The 14,544-nt window shown below is 32.5% G+C and overlaps 1 long non-coding RNA gene across 1 annotated transcript; it reads right to left on the bottom strand.

Annotated features, from left to right (window-relative positions):
• Window positions 1-495: 495 nt before the first annotated feature.
• On the bottom strand, window positions 496-7,062 carry LOC129233672 (uncharacterized). The gene is made up of 3 exons (XR_008581477.1): window positions 6,988-7,062; window positions 3,000-3,052; window positions 496-586 (listed from the first exon to the last, which is right to left on the bottom strand). It is a non-coding gene; the product is annotated as an uncharacterized LOC129233672 (long non-coding RNA).
• Window positions 7,063-14,544: the final 7,482 nt, after the last annotated feature.

Below are 14,544 nucleotides of genomic sequence, written 5' to 3'. Positions count from 1 at the left end.
ATACATTCATCTAATTTTATAAAGAACAGTTGATTATCAAGCAGATGAACACAAAACAAATCCCAAATTCAACGTAACATTATATTAAATAAATTAATTTGTTTTTGGATATTGAACTGGCATTTAGTTCATGGTCTCATAGCGACCTTCTAACAAATTTGAGCACAGGAAGTAAAGTATAGATCAAATTGTACCAGTTGTACCGAATAACATTGAATTGATACAGTGGACTTCTCCAGAAATGTTAATTTTTGTTATTATTTTAATAAAATATACTTGTTAAAACGTACAATTCAAACTAAATTATATGGAGAATAAATTACTAGTAAATTATTCTTTGTACGTTTTTTTTTCTATGATATAAATATATGGCACAAGCATCAATTAAATAAACTTTTACTCTAAGGAGACTTTTCAGTATTGTGGTAACCCTATTCTCAGCAAACACAAAATAAATTTTAAAAGACAGTTATAATAAATCAATACAGACTGTTTATTAACAATAATTACAAACAAATTGTCCAACAGTATTTACAGAATATTATAATACATTGATTCTTCACACTTTTCTTCATGTCTTTGTGTCCTAAAATTAAAAAAAAAGCATTGTAGAAAAATTATAAGTTTTACTTTCATTAAAGAATTCTGCTAACAGTAGTCTTAAAGACAGGCATAAACTATAGTTCCCCAGTTATGAACCCTACTCCCATTAAAGGTGCTACTTGAAAACCACCAATTGCTAATATTAACTTAAAGAGAAATATATTTTCAATGGAGAGCTTTTGTTACCACACAATTTCTGTTTTTTACTTCTATTAAAAATGAAGAAGAATCTTTGCTAGTAAGTTTTATTACTTTTGGAGACATTTTCACTTTTGAAACACGTTTTAAAAGACTTATTGTTATTTATGCATGATTAATATTGCAGTAAATATGAGTTGATTTGATAACACTTTTAGCTTTAGCATACTTTGACAGATTAGTGTATTTTTGGACGGTAAAAACCGCCTGTTCTGTCCGAAACCAGTTTTAGACAGTCCAAAACTCAACGCTGATCTGTGGTGAATTTGAGGAGCAGCTCGGACTTTGCATAAAATTCAACAAAAAACTAAGTTTAAATCTCAAAAACACTTATCTAAAATTATTTTTGAGCTATAATAATCATTTTAAACACTGCAAAAAAAATAATTATTTTTTACTTAATAAGACAGTTTTAAGCACTATGTCATGCCTCATGCTTTTGAACGCTCAACTGTGAAATGCAGAGCAAAATAACTTTTTTTGCAGAGCTACGGTTTTGCAATCTCACTGCCTCATATGGAAGTTCAAAATTTAATTCAGCTAAAGAATGAAAATAATAATAAAAATTAAGTTTAACATTGATGGAATTGTTGGTGAACATGATGAAAATTATGTATGAAAGAACCTAAACAAGCACCTAACAAAACACTTAAGAGAGTAACTAAAAGTAGGTATAGTAGAACCTGTGAAGTTGACCACCCTTGTAAGTTTACCACATGTCTTAAGTTGACTGCTTTTTTCAGGCACGGAATTAGCCCTTTTCATATAAATCAAACTCTGTAAGTTGACCATTAAAGTAGTGCACCGCAGGTGGTCAACTTAACAGGTTTCACTGTATCAGCAAACTTAAAAAAAAATTACTAATAATAAAGCTGAAAGTTCCTCTGTCTGTCAGGATCTCTGTGACGGGCATAGCACATAGACCGTTCGGCCGATTTTCATGAAATTTGGTAAAGTTAGTTTGTAGTATGGGGATGTGCACCTCGAAGCGATTTTTCGAAAATTCGATGTGGTTCTTTTTCTATTCCAATTTTTAGAACAAAATTTTAGTAAGATGAACGGGTAAATTACGAAATTATCATAACGTGGAACCGTAACATGGGCACAAGTCAACTGGCGAGAAAATTCACCATATATCATTTGTAAATATACAGGCGAACCAAAAGATCTTTTAATTTTTCTATTACGGGTAAAGCCGTGCGGGTACCACTAATACTGAATATTTCACGTTTGTTGAAAATCTTTGATTGAAAGAAGACATACTTTGTTTTAAGTAAAATTTAGAAATGATAGTTTAATAGCATAATCCAGCCTTCACATTCCCCATAAATAGTAAAAAAAATTAATTTGGTGAGTTTTCCTCAAAGCAAAAATCCTGACTTGTCAACACCTACTTGTAGCATTTCCCACACAAATTGTAGGATTTATTACTTCCAAACAAGCTTAGGTTTGTAAACATGACGGAAATACAATGCCGGTTTAAACTAAAAAACTCCAATCGTTCAAATTTGCTTGCGAACAAAAGCTTACTGAAAAAACATACAAATTAAAAACTTGCAATAGCTGTCATAAATCTTGCTGAAATTTTAAATGGGTAATTGGTTGGTCTAAACTTGATAGGAAGTAAAATGAAATGACAAGTTTAAAATATGATTTTCAGTGCATACTCAAAAATTTTTGTGTTTTCCTCCCTTTTCTTTCAAAATTGAAGCTAGCATATATATTTGATATAGCCGAAATGCATTAATTTAGCTTACATGCTAAATGCGATGTATATACAAGATTTTCAAAAAGAGCTAACCTCATATACAAGTGCATGATATTCTTTTTTTAATGTTATTTTCAATTATTTACTATCTAGTCTGTCCAATTAACTTAAAATTATTTATAATTAATGCACTTATTTAAAAAAAAAACAATCATTTTTACCAAACATTAAATACATTTAAGTATTATCTATGCACACCTATTTGACCCCTAAATGTAAATTGAAAATGAATATTTACCTTGAAAGCAAATAAGAGGGGAAGTAATTATTCTGCTGCTGAATACTTTATATAAAGCCATTCAATAAAACTTGGGAAATATGATAGGTTGCGGTTACTAAGATATGGTAAACAACCTGACAACCCAGCTTTAAAAAATCCTATTTATGAAGTTTATTAATAAAAATAAAAATGTTGTACTCAAAAACTCACATTATTTCTTGATGCCAACTGCCATATATTCTTATACATCCTTTGACAAGCAGCTATAATAAAAAAAACATAAGAATAAACAACAGGACATGCTATATTTGCTAATACATTTAACCAGAGCTCAAAGTAAAGTCAACAAACAAGAATACTATTTTGAAATTGTCGACTAAAATTATTTTATGGAAATATAACCAGTTTTAAAATTGGAGACAAATATTATTAATGGAGCTAATATTTTGAATAATAAAAACAAGTTATTGCTAGAAGCTAAACTAAGTTACAGTTAAGCTAGGATACATTCAATTTAATTTGAATTCCGAAATAAAGACATATTAAACATATGAAATCATCTGGCAATCCACAGGCAAAAAAGAAATTATTCAAGCAAACTTTTTCGATAAAGGTAAAACATCCTACAATAATTATCAGAATAATCATTCTGCACAGGTATATTTCAAGCCTCGTGTTAAACACAAAAGTTATGTTTTTCCTTTTTTTTGGTATAGAGATCTCAAATAAATGTTTTTAAATTTTAAACCATTTCTTTACGACAGCTTCTCAAAATAATTAACAATAATCAGTGCAAATGTAAATCATGCTGTGCAACAAACATGTCTAGAAAGATGGCATAAAATTTACAGAGCTCATAGAACATTTTCAGTGTCGAAAAGTAGGATATTTTCGAAAAAAGGAGGAAAAAGTAGAATTAATACTTGATTACAAAAGCAAGAACAAAATCAAAACAATTAAAAAGTGAACACATAAATATGTCATTATATGTGCACTGCATCTTACTTGAAGTTTTGCCACAAGAAAAGTACATACATTTACAAAAATCAGAATGCCCCGAAAGGAGGTATTAGTCAAAATCCCATATTCAGCAAATTTTAGCTGATGATTTGGCAAATCTGGAGATAAAATTGCAAGTTTTTAAATATCCAAATATTCCTTTTCATTGGTTGTAGGGGGGAAAGGGACACATGAGAACAATATTTTACATTTCTTTATTTTTCAAAAAAATATTATCAATTTTGCAACACCAAAATATCTAAAAGATTAAATAGGTAGCCTTTTCTTTGTGTCATGAACTTTTTAAAAAATGTCTTTAATTGCTTACATGTGCCCTTTCTGGGGAGAACATATAAACAGGCCTGGGACTCATATGAACATGATTAAAAAATGCAGGACATGCATCATATTTTAAAGAACAATATAACGATTTGCAATAATGAAGTTTGACTAAGCAATTTGAAATATGTTTTCCCAAGTAAAAGAAAACGGTGAAATTACATAATACAGCTGCTCAAAGGAAGAAGTTTCGACCTGAGAAACATAAATCTCATTGTTCCAAATATTTGTCCAAGAGATCGAGTACTGGGACTGCTATTATTTGAGATTTTTTCAAGATTAATGTTATGTAAAACATGCCATGTTCACAAGTCTCCTCCCCTCCCCCCAAGTGTGAATAACCATATTTCACTAGTCGGTAAAATTTGAAGTTCCTATCAGGAAACTGAGAGGGTCCCTGATAACAATAATGGCAGTATTTTACTTCGGGCAAAATTTATACTGAATGAAATATACACCAATATTTTGAAAATTGGGATTGAAGACTGGTAAAGAAAACACATTCATTTGAAATGCTTATAATCAATATTTCACAAAAGATCATACATTTAATTTACTGCATTTTAATTTTTTATAAAATATTCCTTCAATGAGAAGAACAAATAGTATATTCGTAGTTATTCTGTCTAGAAGTTTTTACAAAAAAAAAGGTACGATTGATCCAGGGTGCAAGGCAGCCGTGAGCTAAGGCAAGCCACTTGTCGGTTTCATCGCCGGGCCCCATCCCCCCCATTTAGCTTGTTAAAGTCTACTGCGATTCCAAGCCGGGCCCCTTCAAAGGACGGGTCGCTAGTTTAAGACTAAGCTGACATGGCCTCTCGTCGGCACTGCCAGGGTGGTAAAATGGATAAATTTACCAGGTACTCAGGAAAAGACTAAAGAGGAATACAATTCGCAATGAATTAACAAAATTATGAATTTTATTTAATATATAGATTGAAGCAAAACTAACGCTTTAGTGATACGCTGAATATTCAGTTGGTATTCAGTACACTGCCTATTCAGCAAACAAACCGAATATTCAAAATACAAAAGTCTTAAAAGTTCTGGGTTCTGCTCTATTTGAGTTGCTTAATGTTTTTAGTTAGAATGAAATGATTTTCATTAACATCTGAAAATTGAAATATTTTGCTACGTTGTAATCCGAGGAGGTATGAGCCCCAACTACATCTGATTTTCGAGACTCTATGGTACCTTAAATAAGTTTAACAAGAAGAAAAGTTCAAGTAGAATTTTAACAAATTTAAATATACAATAATAGGTCAGGGCTACAAAATTCTTAAAAATTTTAACATGCCCTGCTGGGTATGTTTGTCAAAACAACAACAACAAAAAAAAAAAAAATGTCTGAATAAAAATTTTAAATGCCCAGTTTTTTTTTTTTTTTTTCAATTTTATATTTAATAAAAATATTTGAATTTGTCGTATTGCATTAATCAGACAAAAAATTACACCTGATTCAAGAACTGTTTCAATATAAAACATAAAAGTCAAAATAAATAGGTAGGGGAATACGGGGCAAAGCGAAATGTTTAAGATGAGCTTTTTCAAAATGAACAAATAGGAAATTTGTTTTAAATTGCAATATATAAGGAAATAACATTACACATAAAATAAAACTTGTGTTAAAACATTATTTTTTATTATTGGCAGTAAAATTTAGCCTTCGAGAAAAAGCAGAAGTTTTTCCCGTTGTTTTTTTTTTTTTTTTTTTAATGGGACAAAGTGAAAAATAAAATATTTTCTATTTGATTGTGAGAAATTTTTTCGAACAAAATAATGATCAAATAAATAATAATTCACTTAATGAAAAGATAATGAAACAATAAACTAATAAATAAATTAATTTATTAACTGATACAAAGAAAATAAATGAGTGAATTAAATCGAGAGAGAATGCATAAGAAAATAAGTGAAAAAGTGAATTATTAAATTAAGGAAAAATTAGTTAATTAATGAATACGTAGGTGATTTGGTAAGTGATTGAATAAGTAAAGGAAATGAATTATTTCACTTTGCCCTGCATGCAATTGACTAATTATGAAAAATATTAAAAATACAAATGAGCTGAATATTAATTAAATAAATACTGCACAGAATATTCGAAGTTCCCAATTAATATTTCAAATGTTAATTACAAGAACGTTATGATTTAATAACACCAAAAATAATTTTCGACTTACAACAAAACATTACAATTTGAGAATCAATTTTGGAAAATTGCTTGTATTATCATATGCTTTGATTTTCAGAGGTATTTTTTTCTTGACTGGAATAGACTATGTAGTATATCACCATAGTACAAAAAAATTCAAACTGCTGCTTTGTAATATTATCACATTCCATTTAATTTTAATGTAAAAGAACATTCTCAGATGGTCAAATGTTAAGTTATCAGTTTTGAAAAATTGCAGATAAACAAAGTTTCCCATTAACTATACTTATTGATTTGCTTTTGTTTTAGGAATGATTTTCATTTTATTTGCATGAAATAATTTGCTTTTAATTTAAAGAAAGGATTCAATATGCCAAAAAAAAAACACTAAGGTATAATTTGAGATAGTTTTATTTTGGCGTTTTAAGGCATCGACAGTCGATCGAATTAAAAAATGCGGTTTGATAAAATCTGTCAAATAAAGATTGCTACCAACTGTATTTAAGCCATCCTGTATGCATATGTTCAAAATTATTCATAAGCATCAAGTTTAAACGCGTAACATTGAGCTTGAAACATGTGCTACGCTACAAAGAAATGATTTGACGCGAATCGTGATAGTAAAAAAATATAAACACCAGTGCATTCTTCTGAATTATAATTTAAAGAAAATTGCATTTGAATAAATATTAAACAGCCTAATACCTTTTCTCTGCTGTTCCAACGTGCAGCTTACTTCGTCAATCCATCATGGCTCCCTGTGCTTCGTTTGCTTCTCCGTGTTTGGCGCCGAACCGTAGACTATGTACTACCGCGCATGCGCTGGGTGTCCGGATTGAAGCAAGTGTCCATCAAACAAGCGTTTGCAAGAGTAGTTTACGGTGGTGCCGCCCAACTTGCTGAAAGTCTGCCGCTAACCAGTCACGTCAAGTTTGACACAACAAGATAATATCAAGAAAAAATCAAACTTGTCGCAAGTGATCATGCTATCTGGGTACACAATAGAACAGGTGGACCTTCGTTGATACTTGCGCATGCGCACAATTCTTTCTACCCAGCATCCCTCAATTCTTCCTGCTTCGACCTTAATCGGTTCAGAGGTGCTGCACGTGGCGTTGCATTCTTTTAGGCTTCGTTAAGTTGGTTGCTTAGTTATTAGTCTGGAATAGTATTGTTTTAGGAAAAACTTATGAATGACTGATAACTGCATTTGTTTATTAATATAGTACTAAATAAGTCATATCGCAGACGATGTGCGATCAATGTTAGAAGTGGCCGAAAATAACTTTTTTCGTCCCTAGACTTTGAAACAAAGGACATGAAGCCCAGAATTTCGTATTATCACTTCAATCTCACGTAAGATTAATTTTATTCAATGGTATTTATGTTATTCTTTAAGATAAATTCATATGTTTTGTCCATGGGATATTTTCAATGCTGACATCCATTTGAAAATGTACTTATTTATTGTATTTATTTATTATTTTGCTACCTTTACTCTTAAATGTGCTATAAAAACTTCCGCAATTATTCCTAACTAGGCATTTTATGTCTTTATAATACAATTAGAAGCATGAATTTAAAAAATAAGTCAAGTATTACGCAAAACGAAGAAACTTTCATTTTTTAAATTAAATTGCGAGTACTATTAATATCTTTATATGAATTTCCGCTCAGATGTCAGCTTTAAGAAAATATTCTCAGGCTAGAAAACTATCTTGAAGAATAACAGAAATAATTAAAGAATGAAATTTAATTCTCGAGTTTGAAGTGAAAATAATACAAATAAATAAATGGATAAAACACCTTGAAAACGTGCTGATTTCATACTGTCATGTCAATGTATCCTGACATTTTCCTGTCATATCAATACGTATGCAATATTACAAAAGCAAGATCATCTTGCCTAGACCTTGATTTCATGCTGTCATGACAACATCTTGATATTATCCTGTCATATCAATACGTATGCAAGATTACAAAAGCAAGATCATCTTGCCTAGACCTTGATTTCATGCTGTCATGACAACATCTTGATATTATCCTGTCATATCAATACGTATGCAATGTTACAAAAGCAGCCTACCTTGATATTTTCCTGATATTATGCTGCATACACCTTGTCAGTCAATATTGTGGCAGCCTGCTGACAGTATAAAGGGAGTAACATAACAACATTGAGGCAGTATTAATGCAAGATGATTTTTCTTGCATGTCAACCTTTATGCAATACTGAGGCAAGATATTTTGCTTACTGGGGGGCGATTTGCATCACTCTCTTTTGATACCATTCTCCCTCATAAGACTATTCAAAAAGGACAGCATGCAACACGTTAGTAAAATAACGCAAAAAACGCATAACATAGCCTTTTTATGTATCACAGGAAAAAAACAAAAACAAGTTGGGAAGGGACCCTAACAACACAAGGATATCCTTAGGGACTCCTGCGGATATCATTTTCAGGATGATCTGACATCCGCTGGCAGTCCGATAATGCTCCTACACCTGTCGTAACTTTGTCAAAAAGTACACTCTTGTTGTCATCCACAAGACATCCTGCATCTGACACTTGTTGGATAGTAATAGGACAATTTTAGGATGCACGGAACACCTCTTTTTCCGAAAACTATCCTTAAGGATGTTTTTTGGACAATTTTAATCCAGAAATAATCCCAGCGGTATCCAAAAACTCTCCTACTGATACCTTATAATACAGCTTCTGGATAATCCAGAAAGTTTCCTATACGAATCTTATAATATAGTTTCTGGATAATCATTTTCATCCTAGTCCAGAAACGATCCTATTGGTATCTTATTTTACAGTTTCTGGATGACTGTTGATCCAGAAACTGTCCCACTGATAACTTGATGTCAATCAACATATTTAACAACAAGTAATTACAATGTTAGCAAATATTTTTAAACAGCAAATAATTAAGATATTAGTAAGTACAGTGAATGTCAAAAAAAATTACTTACTTTTTTTCATGCCCAACTGAAGTAGTAGATACCAGCAAAGTTTCAACATTGAAGAGAATTTAATTACAATTTCTCATCAAAGTCGTAGCTCAACTAGTATTGTTCTTTGCTTTCTCTTCTTCATGGTTTCTTCAAAACGATGAAGAAACATAGTGTTTATCCTATTTTCTTTACTTAACAATTCATCAGTAAAAAAAAAACACTCGCCCAAACAAATGTAAACTTAAGAAATATCCGTCCGCAAGAAAATACAAATTCATAACAAATCTAAAAAAGGTTCCAAACTGAAAAATAGTAGTTTATTCTCCATTAAACAATAAAACCAAAGCAAATAAGTAACTTTTAACTAGCTTTCAGACATCTTGGATTTCAACGGATCGCGGTCACCACGTGCAGTCAAAAATGCGGAGATCGGAAATGGCGTTGCAATAACTAATACACGCATGCGCGAAAACTCGCTCGTTCCAGGAGCACTCCGGAGAAAGAGTGTTATGGGAGTATTCCTGCCACTGTTACCCGTTGGACTCCATAAAGGAGTCAGTTGTAGGATGGTCCTATCATATTGGAGCTTTGGGATTAATTTCGGTCATCCAGAGGAAGGCTGTGGTTGTCTGGGGACATTTAAAAATCACCAAAAAACTCGTCTCCCCCGCCCCCCGGAACTCTTCTAATTGGAAAGGGTTCAAAGGCGGGCTACAAGGCTAATAAATTGACTTTCTCATTTAGACTATGATTCCAGGCTTAGAAGACTAAAAATGTACAGTCTTGAGCAAAGAAGAGACCGAGGGGACATGATTCAGTTGTTTAAATTTATTAAAATGAAAGATGTTACGGGGCTGAAGTTTAGCACTGAAAACAGGAAAAGGGGTCATTGTTTTAAGCTATTTAAATCTCAGGCCAACATGGATATTAGGAAAAATTATTATTTTAGCAGAGTAGTGGAACCTTGGAACAGTTTACCGGAAGAGGTGGTAATGAGCAAGGGAGTAGATAGTTTTAAGAGGGCCATTGATCCTCACTGGGGATTGTAAATTGACTAGGACCAGTCTAGCTGGGCCCAGAGCCTGTTGCTGGTTGTCACTTTTGTAATTGCATAAATCCGCCTATGCTGGCATAGTGACTGGTATATACATTCGTCACGGTCTATCCATATATTACATTGTTTGGGCTTCACTAAAGACGAAGTCCTCCGGAACCCTCTGCTGTTTCTAACTTCCTTCATATATTTAGCTTACGTTCGACGAGTACGATCGGTAGCGACCGGTTAGTTAATCACGTGACAGTTAATGATCACTTGCTCCATTCAACCAATCAACTGCTTAGAATAGTAACCGGTGCTTTTACCGGTTATTATAGAACGCTGCGGTTAGTAACTGGTTACCTACTGGTCGACCGGTGAGTTTCGTCGAACGCAAAGATAGGTTCATATGAAACTTATCTAGCTTGGGTAGACAATTTGAGATTACTTAACAGCAATAACATTTTGAATGATATTCTGTTGTTTTGTTTTCGTTTTAAGGACACAGAATCGAAAATGCTGCTGGTCTTCCTATGCAAAAATGAATAAACCTGCAGTACTTAAGGTATTACCCTAACTGGCAACATTTTCGTTGTTTTGAATAGTATTGGCAGCCGTCGTGCATTTAACGTAGCTTTGGGCTTTAAATTTGTTTAATTTTTGTGTAGCTATTCAAAGTTATAGCTTTGATTTGAAAAAGTAAGTTTTAAATGCTGAAGCAAAAATGATGGAGTCATCTATACGCGTGGCTGTGCGGTAAGTCTTCCTGTTTTTTTTTTTTTTCATTTTTATTAAAATCTACAATGCTTATGTCAAACGAAAACTGCAAACTTGTCAACGTTAGACCGCACTCAAAGGTATTTTATGAACTCTTGCAAAATGTTACTTTGAACCAAACAAGTGTGTTTTGAATAAAGCTGAGGTACTAACATACTTTTTGCTTTGTTTTGGACATGATATGTTCCTTTCACTCAACCGTGAAGCATCAATCACTTATGCTCGTTTGTGAATTGTCAAGCATATTTATTTTTGACGCTACGTTTTTTATCAAAGTTTATTGTTTATAATTTTGTTTTCCTGCTCATAGTGGATAATTTTTATGTTTCAAGTTGAGAAAGTGCAAATCCATTTTAAATTTCCGAACCTAAGTTAGATTATTAAGTATGATTTTTCACTATTGCTGGTGTGCTACTTAATCAATGTGTAATACCTTATCTAGATTATTTTTAGTTTACTTTGTGCATCAGATATATGTAAAAAATATCGCACAGACATTAATTTTTTAGAAGAATATGCCTGTCATTTAAAGGGATCGGGAGAAGGCAGCCCTCCGTAGAAATATACCTCCATCGAAAACTTTGAAATGATTGGTAGACCACTTTTAGCTGTGGGGAGTTAAAAGTATTCCCCTAATACAGCAGCTAAGAGGGACCCGAACAACATAGGGACACCTAAAAAGACCCTAAATGCATGTAAAATGTTGTTTTGCTTCGTTCCATTCACATGTAATTAGAATATTACATTGTGAATTTGTTTTTTATCCATTATCCTGCACTGCAAAACAGCACCTTAAAAAGGTGTCGGTTGAGAACAGTTTTAAGCAAATAATTTTTCATCGATTCTTAATGAAAGTTAGAAAGACGAGATTTTTCAGTGCCTTTTAACACTTTAAAAAAGCTAAATAAGACAGGTTTGAAAAAAAAAACCTGTTTTTTAAAGCTTAACTCACTTTTTAATCAATTACCTGGCTTTTTTGGAGTTTTTCAAGAATAATTTTAATTTCAATCTGTATTTAAACTTGGAGCCAAACTACTGCTTTGCTGCTTTTACTTTTCATACGGCTATATAAATGTTTAAATCCTGCAACTATTTTTACTCAAGTATATTGTAAAAACTGTCAAAGTTAAAGAAAAAATACAAGAGTTTAAAGCAGTTTAATATTTACAGTATATGAAATTCAACCCAAATTCATAAAAATAGAGTAATAGAGCTTTCTGATTATGTAAAATCATGATACATGATTTTACATAACATTGAAATTTGCAGCCTGCATTACTATCGCAGTGCTTGAACAGCTGAAGGCAGTACTTAAATTTCAACAACCACTTTACACCTTTCATAAAAATTTAAGGGTAGTGTAAAATTATCTTTATGTGATAAGAACAGTAAACTTCGATATAATGTATTGTTGCAAATTTTATCAATTGCAACAAGATTAAATATTTCTCTTTTTCTTTATGGAAAACATTTCTTTTCTGTGACAGTCTTTTACTTACAATTTTTACTTTCTTCTATATCTAATACTTAGAAGAAAGTATTGGATTCGTGCAAATTTTCGAATTTCGAATTTTGACGGATTCGAACGTTTTGAGGTGTGCTGAGTCCATTTCGACTATTTTTGGAAAATGTCTGTCTGTCTGTGTGTATGTATGTGTGTGTGTATGTATGTATGTATGTGTGTGTGTATGTATGTGTACGTGTGTGTCACGTCTGTGTGTGACCAGTTTTTTGTGGCCGCTCTACAGCAAAAACTACCGCATGAAATCGAACGAAATTTGGTACACATATGTGCCCCTATGTGAACTTGTGCCCATTGGTTTTTGTCGCGAATTCCTCCAAGGGGGGTGGAGCAATGGGACGTTTTTTGAGTTACGCGTGCTTGCTATTCCTCAGGAAGTAACTGGCGGAATCAGACAAAATTTGGTCCATATGTTGCCATTAACAGGAACAGGTGCTGATTCAATTTTGGTGTCAATAACTCAAATGGGGGTTGAGCTATAGATCGTTTTTTTGTAGTCGTCAATTGTGACTGCTGTATCTCAAGAAATAATGAACAGAATGAAAGAAAAATTTATCGGCAAGTAGTCCTTAGTGGGTATAAGAGCTGATTTTATTTTGGTGTCAACAGCTAAAAAGGGGGAGCGCAATCGCCCGTTCTTTTTTTCCATTGTGAGTGCCCTATCTCAAGAAGTAATGCTACGTTCTGGTTGAAATTTGGAATATATGTGAATCCATATGTAAACAGGCTTTGGTTCAATTTTGGCGCCAATCGCGCCAAGAGGTGTTGATTTTTTTTTTTTTTTTTTTTGAATAAAAATAGCTTTATTAATGCAACAATAAGAAAGATAAATCGTAATAGATTGTCGTCTGCGTATTTCTCGTGATTTTAATTGAATGGAAATGATCGGAAATATTATCTCAATGATTTAACATTTTTAACTGTTGCCATCTTATGTTTGTTAACAAATAAAATATTTGTAATTAATTCAAGCAAGGCTTTTAAAATAACTTTCAATTTTCGCTCTTTGCTTTGCTTTTGCAATAATTCAGACATTGGGATGGTCGTCAAGTTTTTGCATGTGTAATTTTGTTTTTGTTGGGAATATTGCTTTCTCGTCAAGCATGGGGAGGGATCAGAAAAAAAAAAAGAAAAATATAGAAGAAAGTTTCATGATGGCCACAACATACTAGTTTTTTTTAACATTTAACTTCCGTGAGCAGAAAAAGAGCAGTAACTGCAAATTTTTCTTTATTTACAATCTTTGCCATCTATTGTAAGTTCACTTTACTGTACAAGCTTGCTTATTCGATTTCTGATGGAAAACAAAGGAGGAGGGGCAGGGACATCTTCTTCTAGTATTTCCCTATTATTAGTATTGTATTCAAATGCGTTTCTTTAAATATCTCGAAAACACATTTCCAGTCTTGCATAATATAGACGAACGCGCGAACGGCGTTCACAGAAAATTTTTGGCTCTGCAGAAATTTTTTTCGGTACAGATGTAATATACCCCCCCCCCCCCCCCCCATTTGGCGACATCCGATTTTTCGCACAAAATTGAAATATTTTTCTCGCCAATGAGGCGATAATTTTTTAAGCATGGCATCCCTGGTGAAACTGATCTGTGTTTGGCAACGCGAAGGCAATCTTGTTCGAACTTGTTTACTTGGGTTGTTTACTCGGTTTCACGCAGGAGAGATACGTGTTGTTTCGTGCAATGTACCTTACAGGAAAGCTTATTTTGTGTTAGTTTAGATTCAGTAGTTGTGTTTGAAGTACAAACATTAGAAAATGTCAGTTTCTTCAAACTTGAACGTTAATTAAAAGTTAACTCCAACAAGGTGTGTCTGTAACGTGCCATTGTCATATGATGTTTTGTTTTGGACTGAGTGTGAGGATTTATACTATAAAAAGGTAAGTTCTTTTTTTTAGAATTAAAAAAAAACTCACTTCCGAAATTCTTTGTTTTTTACAAATCCTTGA

The sequence above is a fragment of the Uloborus diversus genome, unplaced genomic scaffold (assembly GCF_026930045.1).
Source record: "Uloborus diversus isolate 005 unplaced genomic scaffold, Udiv.v.3.1 scaffold_610, whole genome shotgun sequence".
NCBI classification, from domain to species: Eukaryota; Metazoa; Arthropoda; class Arachnida; order Araneae; family Uloboridae; genus Uloborus; species Uloborus diversus.
Note: the sequence above shows the minus strand (reverse complement) of the source record. Positions and strands in the feature narration are given on the sequence as shown.